Here is a 10,957-nt window from a genome sequence, read left to right as displayed (position 1 = left end):
GGGGTGGGTCCTGGGGAGAAGCAGGGGCAGGAAGAGGCAGGAGAAGGGCGGGGTTTGAGGGAAGTGGAGTGGGGGGTCCTGAGGAGAAGCAGGGGCAGGAAGAGGCAGAAGAAGGATGGTTGGTTGGGGGAAGTGGTGGGGTGGGGTCAGGGTTTTGAGCTAATGCTGATTCCCACTAGCTAGGCATCTGGCCCAATGTCTGTAATTGCTGGCTCCAGGGGAGGAAGATGGGAAATATCGATCTGGGGCTGTTGGAAATGGCTCCAGGAAAGAGGAGACAGAGAACGTATGTAGCACAGGGCCCCAGTCAGGGGCAGTGACGTCCGGCCCTGCTGCCATCAGGGTCTAACAGAGCCTTGGTGCCAGATTCAGGGATCAACTGGAGTGAGGAGATCACTGGTCTGGACACTGCACAGACACACGGTGACCAAGATCATGGCCCCATCGCAGCGCTGTATTCTGAGATGTATTAGCAGGAGTGTCATAAGCAAAACAGAAGAATTCTTCTGCTCTGCTCAGAACTGATATAGCCTCAGCTGCAGTATTGTGTCCAGTTCTGGACAACACAGTTCAGGAAAGATGTGGACAAATTGGAAAGAGTCCAGAGAAGTGATCAAAGGTCTAGAAAACACGATCCATGAGAAAACGTTAAAAACACTGGGCATGTTTAGTCCTGAGAAAAGGAGAACTGGGGGGACCTGATATGTAAAGGGCTGTTCTAAAGCAGATGGTTATCGATGGTTCTCTGTGTTCCAAGAAGTAATGGGCTTAATCGTCAGCAAGGGGGATTGAGATTCGATCTCAGGAAAACCATTCTAATTGTCAGAGTGGTTAAGCACTGGAATGAGGTTCCCATGGAGAATCCCCCTCGTTGGAGGTTTGTAAGAACAGGTTGGACAAACACCCTGGCCGGTCTTGGTTTGTTGGTTCTGCTTCAGCACAAGGGAGCTGGACCATATGAGCCCACAAGGTCCCTTCCAGCCCTGCATTTCTCTGCTTCTCGGCGTTCTCTGAAAGACAAGGAGATAGCAGGTAAGGGCCCTCTTTGGAGCCTAGCAGCAAGGGAAATTAACCAATGGGACAATGTTCCATGGGCTGCGTTAAATCCATCTTCACTTCCCCTCTCTCCTCCACTCCTCCTTCTATTGTCTACAGTGTTGGTCCCCAGGGTTATGGAGTGCACCCACCCACCTGGTCACATCCTCTTTCTGCGCCTGGAGAATCTTCCACACAGTGGCCAGTTTCAATTTCTAGCCCCTCTGTACATCACTGAATACCACAGAGGTTCACAGAGAATGTTAAGACTAGTGCAGGGTTTGTAGCAAGAGATGCTCTTGGGGAACACAACTGAGAGAACCAGTTTAGGACAAATTGCTTAGAGCAGGGCAGTCACAGCCTGAGGCTGGGGTCCTTCACTACCAAACCAGCCAGACAGAGAGGACTTGGGTCTCACCCCACTACCCACCAGAAGTTACACAAGCAATTCCATCAGATACCCCAATGCCCTTGTATCACCACCAGCGCTGCTCCTTATAGGAACAAAGGAACAAACGCTGTACATCTAAAGGGAATTAGTCCAGGGACGTTCTCTGGCATGTTACACAGGAGGTGAGACTAGATCAGCACAATGGTACCTTAGAATCTATGAATCATAAGTCATTGTTTTCTGGCCTAGATTTGCAGTCTGAGATGCAGTTTAGACTCCAGGCTCTGGGAAAACAGATGTGTCTGGAAAGTGGCTGTTATATCCTTGGGAGCAGTCGGTTTAGGAAGAAATCACTTGAGGCCAGACAGCAAACAGCTAACAAAACTACCATTGATTTACAGACACAGAGCTCGCCTGACCGGCCAAAGCTGGCTGGGCTATCCCCTAATAATCTAACTCAGTTGCCATAGGAACAAAAAACATGACAACCAAATACACAACATATTCCTCCCCCCCCAATAAGAACATCCCCTAAATAAAACACACACTAGACTAGAGAAGGAGGGTAGACTGCCTCCATTCCCGGCTAAATCCTGGGGATTATTTTGCCGCATAACCGTGGGTTCGCCCTAGCTAAAGCTCCAGCCGATGAGGAGGCCTTCTGTCTCTAGGTGGATTATGGCGAACTCCTGGTGTTGTTGCACCCGAAAGTACCATGGGCTCAGAGTCCGCAGCATGAACAGGTGAGGAGGTGGTATGAGTTCGTGCTGGGCAAAGGGGTATCTCAGCCGCTGGCAGTAATGGAGGAGAACAGTCAGGAGCAGGTGATTCATAATTCTGTGTCTCACCAGAAGAGGTGAAGTCAGACCACTCAACTGCAGATGTGTCCTGAGGACTGGCATGACCTGGCAACAGCTGATCTACATATCGCCGCTAGGCAAGATTCTCTGCAGTCCGGACTGTGTACGAAACAGGTCCTGTTTGAGTGATGATCGTGGCAGAGACCCATTTAGCTCTGGAAGTATAATTCCGAGCCAAAACTGGCTGTCCCAGGCTAAAGGTTCGGTCTTTTGCTCTGGGTGCCCATCTGATGACTTGATATTGCTGCTGATGTTGCACAATTTGTCGGGGTTCAGAAGGTTTCAGCAGATCAAAGCAAGTACACAGCTGTTGTCCCATCATTAGAAAGGCCGGGGATGCCTTGGTCGTAGCATGAGGTGTTTTTCTGTAGGAAAGTAAGAAGGTATCCAGACGCTTTTGAATGGAGCGTTGTCCCCTTGCTGATTTCAAAGTGTGTTTCATTGTATGCACAAATCTTTCAGCTAATCTGTTGGTGGATGGATGATATGGTGCTGACATGATGTGGTGTATACCATTTGCCTTTATAAAATTTTGAAACTCTTGAGAGACGAACTGCGGTCCGTTGTCGCTCACAAGTTGTTCTGACAGACCGAAAAGACTAAAGAGTCCCCGTAGTTTTTGGATAGTACTCTCTGCAGTAGTGGACTGCATTATAGAGACTTCTGGCCATTTAGAATGGGCTTCTACTGCCACCAAGAACATGCTTCCATCAAGGGGGCCAGCGAAGTCAATGTGAATATGTTGCCACGGGTTTTCAGGCCAGTCCCCTGGGTGTAGGGGTGCCCACTGGGGTGCATTCCTCACACCCTAACATGACATACAAGCTTTTGCCTTCTCTTCAATAGCACTGTCCTATCCAGGCCACCAAAAATAGCTTCGTGCAATTTCCTTCATGCGCACTATTCCACAGTGACCGGAATGTAGCTGTTCTAACATCTGTGATCTCAGTGGTGGTGGAATAATGACATGTCTCCCCCACAACAAACAACCAAATTGGACCGATAACTCCGTCCTCCTGGACATGTAGGTAACAAGGTTGGGTGAGACCGGAGAGGTTTGTCGACATTTTCCATGCATCACCAGGTCCATAACTTGGGACAATACTGAGTCAACGCGAGTTGCCTTCTTTATCTGAGTAGCAGTGATGGGTGTATTCTCTACCTGTTCAAAGTAGAAGATTTCCTTTTGGGCACTATCTTGATGTTTGACCAGAAAAGGCAACTTTGAGAGGCCATCTGCATTGCCGTGCAGAGTGGATTTCCGATATTTGATTTCATATGTGTGTGCTGAAAGTAACAATGCCCAACGTTGCATACGACTAGCAGCTAATGGGGAAATGCCTGTGTAGGGTCCAAAAATTGACATCAGAGGTCGATGGTCTGTGAGAAGAGTAAACTTTTGCTCAAACAGGTACTGATGAAACTTCCAAATTCCAAAAACAATTCCTAAAGCCTTACATTCGATTTGGGCGTAGTTAGTTTCTGCTTTGCTTAGAGTGCGTGAAGCAAAAGCAATAGGTCTCTCTTCTCCCAAAGGCATAATGTCTGACACGACTGCTCCCACTCCATAAGGGGAGGCATCGCAGGCCAATTGTAGGGGTGAGGATGGATCAAAGTGCGTTAGAATTTCAGAATTTAGCAATGCATCCTTAGCTTTGTTAAATGCAACATCACAGGCTTCAGTCCACTTCCAGGCCTTGTTCTGCCCCAGGAGCTCATGAAGTGGTTTTAGCAGTGTGGCTAACTGTGAGATGAACTTTCCATAATAGTTCAGTGGTCCTAGAAACGAGCACAGCTGGCTTACATTTTGAGGTGGGGGAGCCTCCACAATAGCTTTAACTTTTGCAGGGGCCTTATGAAGGCCTGCAGAATCAATGATGTGTCCCAAATATTCAACAGAGGGCTTGAAGAATTCACACTTGTCTTTGCAAACTCGTAGGCCATACTCTTCCAGTCTTTGTAGGGTAGCCTCTAAATTCTTTAAGTGATCCTCTTCATTTCTTCCAGTGACCAGGATATCATCCAGGTAGCACTGAACTCCTGACAAGCCACACAAGATCTGGTCCATAGCCCTCTGGAACAGGGCGGGAGCAGACATTATTCCGAAGGGTAGGCGACAGTATCGATAAAGCCCCTTATGAGTCACAATAGATAACAGCTCTTGAGACTTTTTATCAACGTGCATCTGAAAATATGCTTGACTCAGATCAATCTTACTGAACTTTTGTCCCTCAGCCAGGCCTGCAAAGAGGTCATCAATGCGGGGAAGCGGGTGTTGCTCTGCACACAACACTGGGTTGACAGTGACTTTAAAATCACTGCAAATCTGGAGAGAGCCATCTTTCTTCACTATTGGAACGATAGGAGTGGCCCATGAGCTATGGGTAACTGGTATTAGGACTCCATTGGTGACCAGGCGCTCCACGTCTGCTTCAACTTTTGGCCTGATGGCATATGGCACAGTTTGGGTTTTCAGATATTTTGGTGGACTGTCAGGTTTAATGTTCAATGTCACAGTGACTCCCTTCATACTTCCCAAATCATCTCCAAAAACAGCAGCATGTTTCCTTAGTATAGGAGTTAGACTGGTTTCTTCTTTAGTCATCCAGTGCACTTCTGCCCAGTTCAGCTGAATCTTCCCAAGCCAAGACCTACCCATTAAGGCTGGGTAGTTACCTCTCACCACAAACAGTGGCAATTTAGCAGCCTGTCCATTGAGCTCCACCTTAACATCAACAGTGCCCAACATGGGCACAGCTTCTCCCGTATATGTCTTCAGAACAGTTTTTGTTGCCTTAAGTGGAAGATGCTGTAGCTTTTTTTTATACACAGTCTCAGAGACCAGCGAGACGGTTGCACCGGTGTCCAGTTCCATGCTTATAGGTTTGCCGTCCAGTATTCATGTGAGCCACTGCCAAAGACTGGTTAACCCCGTATTCATGTGAGCCACTGCCAAAGACAAAACATGCAGTGGCACTTCCTCTTGCGATGAGATGTCACCTAGATCATCCTGGGTCTGCTCTAGGGTATGCAGGATTCTTCTTTTTGTCGGCGAGACCACAGGCCTCTTTTTCTTTTGTTTACAGGCACACTCCAGTGTCGACACACCAGGTCCTTACACCAGCATTCTGATGCCTGGTGACCCGGCTTACCACAGCGGTAACATTCTTGACTCTGCACAGTTTTGTGGGTAGGTTCTTGTGACACTTTTTGCACCCTAGGGGATGCACTGACACATTGCACCTCCCTTGTAGCCAGTTCCATGGAGACAGCAATATCAACAGCCTTCTGTAAGATAAGCTGAGCCTCTGTCAGTAGGCGCTTCCGTACAGCTTCACCGTAGAGGCCACACACTAACCTGTCACGCAGGGCATCATTTAACATCTCTTTAAATTCACAGTGTTCTGCTAGCTTTTTTAAAATTGCTACAAATTGTACAACTGTTTCATCTTCTTTTTGGTCTCTTTTGTGGAACCGATATCTTTCAGCAATTACCAGTGGTTTGGGGGAAAAATGGGATCCCAGGATTTCCACAACATCACTGTAAGATTTAGTCTCAGGCTTAACAGGGTGTAGTAAGCTGCGTAGCAGGGAGTAGGTTTTAGCCCCTACAACACTTAAGAATATTGGCACCTTCTTCGCTTCTGTAATGTCATCTGCAATAACAAAAAGCCCCAAACACTCAGTACACACAGGCCATTGCTCTATATTCTCCTCAAAAGGTTCCAGTGGCCCGGTCAGAGTAGCCATGATTTTTAGTTTCACTTTCACAGTCGGTACAAACAAGCAGTTTTTTTGTTTGTTTGTTCTTTACCTTGACTTCTGTTTCCTTCTGTTACTGGAGAAGCACCGGAATCCCACCCTCGTCGCCACTTGTTGTATCCTTGGGGGCAGCCGGTTTAGGAAGAAATCATTTGAGGCCAGACAGCAAACAGCTAACAAAACTACTATTGATTTACAGACACAGAGCTCGCTATCCCCATATAATCTAACTCAGTTGCCATAGGAACAATAACCATGACAACCAAATACACAAGAGTGGCTCTCTGTGGATCTCACCCATTCTGCCTATCACGGAGTCACTGCTGTCGGGGGGCACAGGCAGAGCTCTCAGCTAACTGTGAAAGCTCCATGTGATCCCAGCAGGGCCGTCCTTACCCACACGCAAAGTGCGCAGCTGCGTCGGGCACCAGGAGATCTGAGTCACCTGCGCCGCTGGTGCTGCTCCAGCCCTTCCCCATGACACCCCCCTGCTCTGCCCTGCCCCACCTCTTCCTACACCTGCCCAGCCCCATGACCCCCACTCCCCTGAGCTCTGCAGCAGCCAGCATGGCCAGGCCTGCACTCCTGGCTGCGAGAAGTGCAGATCCAGCCCCAGCCGCACCGCTAGTGAGGGTTGGGGGGTGGTTCTCCCCTCTTCCCCAAACCAGCCTCTCCCCTCCACAGAGGCCTGGGACCCACTCCTCCCCCCCTACCCCCGCGGAGGCCTACGCCCCGTTCACAGCTGCGTAGGTCCCCAGAATAGCTAGGGACGGCCCTGAACACAGCATAGTTGCCAGCTCCAGGATCCGGGCCAGGCACTGAAGCAATCTGATGCGGGGAGCGATGTTTTGCAACCTGGCAGTGTTAACGCGTTATTAGCAGTGCTGTTATTTAATGTATTAACTGTTCAGCTACATTAAGATGGAGGAAAGGTGATAAACTCCTCCAGCCCCTGGGCTGGTGTGGGTACAGATGTGGTGGAGATGAGCACAGAGGGCAGTTGGGGAAGATACAGTGAGCACCATAAGGTCTATAGAGCTGCAGAGACCTACAAACTGATGACTGGTGTAGAGAAAATGAACAGAGAAGAGTTATATACCCGTCCACATAACACAAGACTCAGAGGTCACCTGAGGAAATTAATAGGCAGCAGGTTTAAAACAAACAAAAGGAAGTATTTCTTCACACAACACACAGGCAACCTGTGGAACTCATTGCCAGAGGATGTTGTGAAGACCATAAGTATAACTTGGTTCAAAAAGGAATTAGAAAATTAAAGGGATGATAGGTCCATCAATGGTTGTTATCTAAGATGGCCAGGGATACAACCTCATGTTCTGGGTGTTCCTGAGCCTCTGACTGCTAGAAGCTGGGAGTGGACAACAGGGGTGGATCACTTGATAGTTGCCCTGTTCTGCTTATCCCCTCTGAAGAACCTGGCACTGGCCACTATTGGAAGACACGATACTGGCTAGGTGGGCCATTGGCCTGATCCACTGTGGCTGTTCCTATGTACTTATAATTGGGGAGGGTTCTCTTTATACCAGCAAATGCTGTGATAATGGAGGAAAAACTTCCTACCATGGAAGGTGAGGCTGTGTTCAAAACACCCTAGGGAACCCACCAGGTCGCTGCCCACGGATGGAGCACCACAAAGACAGAAATATTTTCAGTCTCTGTGATCAGCAGGGTGCCAGGGTCCAACCCGGATCCAGGCATCAGGTAAAGAAGCAGATGCTTGGTGCAGCCAATACCAAGGAGCGGCCCTCCCACTGCTATAGGGGTGGCACATCGGGGTCTTTGGTGGCAATTAGGCAGTGGGTCTATCAGTCCCTCTCAGAGCAAAGGACGCACTGCTGAATTGCTGCTGAAGAGTGGTGCGGCGCAATTGTGCTGTCACAGCTTTTTTTTTTTCCGTTTGGGGTAGCAGAAAACCTGCATAGGGCGCCAGGATTAAGGTGGTATTACAGAGTTCAGTTTAACATGAGCTAAAAACCTTCTTGTGAAAACCTGCTGAAATGGCAGGATCCTGTGGCATAGCCTCTGACTTTCTGAGCTGCAGTGGTCACTGCTAGCACCTTTCTGGCGAAGGAGTCAGCACACGTTTTCCCAGCGTGTTCCTCAGCATTAACATGTCAGCTGTAGCCTGCGATGACCAAGTCCCTGGGAGAGGAGTGCAAGTCCTAGGGGTGAGAGGCAGGAGAACCCAACCCGGCTCAGTCCCTCTGAAGGGCCATGTGGCACAATGGATAACATGTGGGTTTGACGTGTTAGAAACCTGGGCTGTGGGCCTGCAGTGACCCTGCAGAACCTTCCAGCTCACCAATTTAAAATAATAACAATACTAGGGGAGAGGGTGCTCGGCAGCTGGAACAGAACGTGGGTGTGGAAGTCATAAAAGATCATAAAACGTCACAGTGACCAATTACAGGAAAGGCTGATGGGAAACGGTGCCGAACAGGAGACAGACAGATGGAATTCACACAGAACTGGGCTTCTACATCTGTTTGTTTTTTCAAAGTTTTCAGTTGCGAAGTGCAGAGTTCAGAGCCTGGTGGGAATTCTTGATCGATATGTGCCTGGCTAGAAGCGAAATGACGCTGCAAGTCTGAAGGTTTGAACTGAGACATGCACCTCTGGCAAAGAAGACACATGGCCTCACCATTATGTTCAAGGGGAAAGGACTTATTCTCCACCTCCTGTTGGAAGCCTCGATTTCACTGGTGTATTTTCTTTCCCATTTTCACTCAGTGTTAGATGGTGTCAGACACATTTTTATTAAAAATTTCCATACCAGCTAGTCGTCATCTCCTTTATTCAAGAAGACACCGGTGCCAGTTAGGGGGTGCTGGACCCCTGGCTCTGTCCCAGGCTTCCCCCCCAATTCCACCCCTTTCCCTAAGTCACCACTGCCTCTTCTTGCCCCCTCCCCTGAGTGAGCCATGTCCTCGCTCCCCCTCTTTGAACCTCCTGCACATCGCAAAACAAAACAGCTGATTGCAGCAGGGAGGAGGCAGTGGGAGAAGGGAGGGCTACATCCGAGCCCGTGGTATCCAGGAGTGACCTATCACTCTCTCTAGTGGCTGGGAGAGGCATAGGTGCTATTGGTGTTTACAGCTCCTCTCTCAGCCAGCACAGTCCCAAATTCAGTCCCCGCAGCCGGACCCAATCCAGGGGTAAGTTACAGATGCAAAACTCCACTCTGAACAAAAGTTCACTCTGGAACTGTGACTGGCACCCACTGCTCACAGCTGCAAGTTATTCTCCCCTCCCTGTTAAAATGGGAACCAGTTTCAGTAGAAATCCATGGTATAAATACTGTTTAAAAAGCAGGAGGCTGCAGAGAAAAGTCCCAGTCCTTGATGTAATTCGCTGCATGGCACCGGGGCACCTCAGTGTTCTTGGAAGAGAAAAATGGAATAAGCCACAGTTAAGGGGTTTGATGAAGGTTTATGAGTCTCACTCACTAGCAAATAGGACTGTCAGGTGATTTCAAAATTAATCGCAGTTTTAATCATACTGTTAAACAATATCAGAATATATGATTTATTGAAATATTTGGTGGGGAATCTCTATTTTCAAACATAGGCTCAGGGATGGGGGCTTTGGGCTTCAGCCCATCTCAGGATGCTGGGCTCAGGGCTTCAGCGACCCTCAGGGCATAGGGCTCCAGCCCCTTTGGGTTGTGAGGCTTGTGGATTCAGCCGTTCTCGGGGTATGGGGCTCCAGCACCCCCAAAGCCCACAGAGCTGTGGGCTGGGGCTTCAGTCCCCCTGCCAGCGATGCCTCCCTCCCTACCCACATGTGTGCAACTAATGCATTAAAAAATAATGTTAATTTTTGTTTTCAATTCATGGCAGGTGTTTACTGTGATTAATTGACAGCCCTACAAGTTAATAATTAATTATTAGTGACTGAGATCAGGGCCCCGTGGCACTGGGCGCTGCACAGACGCACAGAGACTTAGATCAGGGCCCCGTCAGGCCAGGTGCTGCACAGACATGTGACGACCAAGATGAGAGCCCCGTGGTGCCAGGCGCTGCACAGACATGCGGCAACCTAGATCAGGGCCCCATCGGGCCTACCTGTCTACCAGGCTTGAGGCTTCAGTGGGCTATTACAGCCCTGCTGGTGCCATGGGTCACTCTTTTCCCCAGTGGGTCTGGCCACGGGACTGCCCAAATGTGAGCTCAGGGGGTGATGCAGATGCCATGTCCAGCTGCGACAAGCCGCTACCTACTGATGGCTGGTCTGTGTCAATCTACTGCTGGGCCAATGAGAGGCTGCAAGGGCTGGTTTCACGTCTGCCATTGGAGAGAGGCTGTGAAGGGTCCCTTGAAGAGAGGCTTTGCTGGGTCCCCTCAGAGGGAGGCTGTGGTCTCCTCAGGCACTGCAAGACCCAGCTGCGCTCCTTCGAAATCTCCATATTGGGTTCATTTCTCTGGGCAATCGATTCATGGCAGATGCAGCGGGTCAGGTTTTCTTTCAGAAATACTCTGTACGTGCAACTCCAGCTTGTGCCAGTTCTCCTGGCTGTAAACCACCCCACTTCGGGGAAGTCCGGCCCCTACAAAGCAAAGTGCACTGTGGATTGTTCAAATAAATACAAAAATCGAACAACACAAGGGTTGATTTTCTGGCCAGCAATGTCTGTGTTCTCTGGGGCAGTGGACTATTTCTGCAGCTGCAATAAAACCAGTTCTTCTTTTGGGTGGGCAGCTATTCTACCCCAGATTCCTGGCTGCCATAGATATAAGGGAAACTGAGGCACACATAGGCTTATGCTTTTAGCTTTGCTGGAGGCAATGGAGCTAAATCCAAGTTACATCACTGGTGGGTTTGGGCCCTGGATGAAACTGATTGATCATCCTTTGCTGTTGTGGGATGCTGGAAGCTAAGCCAGTGTGGT

At 49.2% G+C, this 10,957-nt stretch overlaps 1 long non-coding RNA gene across 1 annotated transcript; it reads right to left on the bottom strand.

The window, feature by feature from the left end:
• Positions 1 to 567: 567 nt before the first annotated feature.
• Positions 568 to 9,924, bottom strand: LOC115659469. The gene is made up of 3 exons (XR_004002557.1): positions 9,368 to 9,924; positions 8,478 to 8,684; positions 568 to 1,010 (listed from the first exon to the last, which is right to left on the bottom strand). It is a non-coding gene; the product is annotated as an uncharacterized LOC115659469 (long non-coding RNA).
• Between the last annotated feature and the right edge of the window lie 1,033 nt (positions 9,925 to 10,957).

Source organism: Gopherus evgoodei, chromosome 11 (genome assembly GCF_007399415.2).
Source record: "Gopherus evgoodei ecotype Sinaloan lineage chromosome 11, rGopEvg1_v1.p, whole genome shotgun sequence".
NCBI classification, from domain to species: Eukaryota; Metazoa; Chordata; order Testudines; family Testudinidae; genus Gopherus; species Gopherus evgoodei.
Note: the sequence above shows the minus strand (reverse complement) of the source record. Positions and strands in the feature narration are given on the sequence as shown.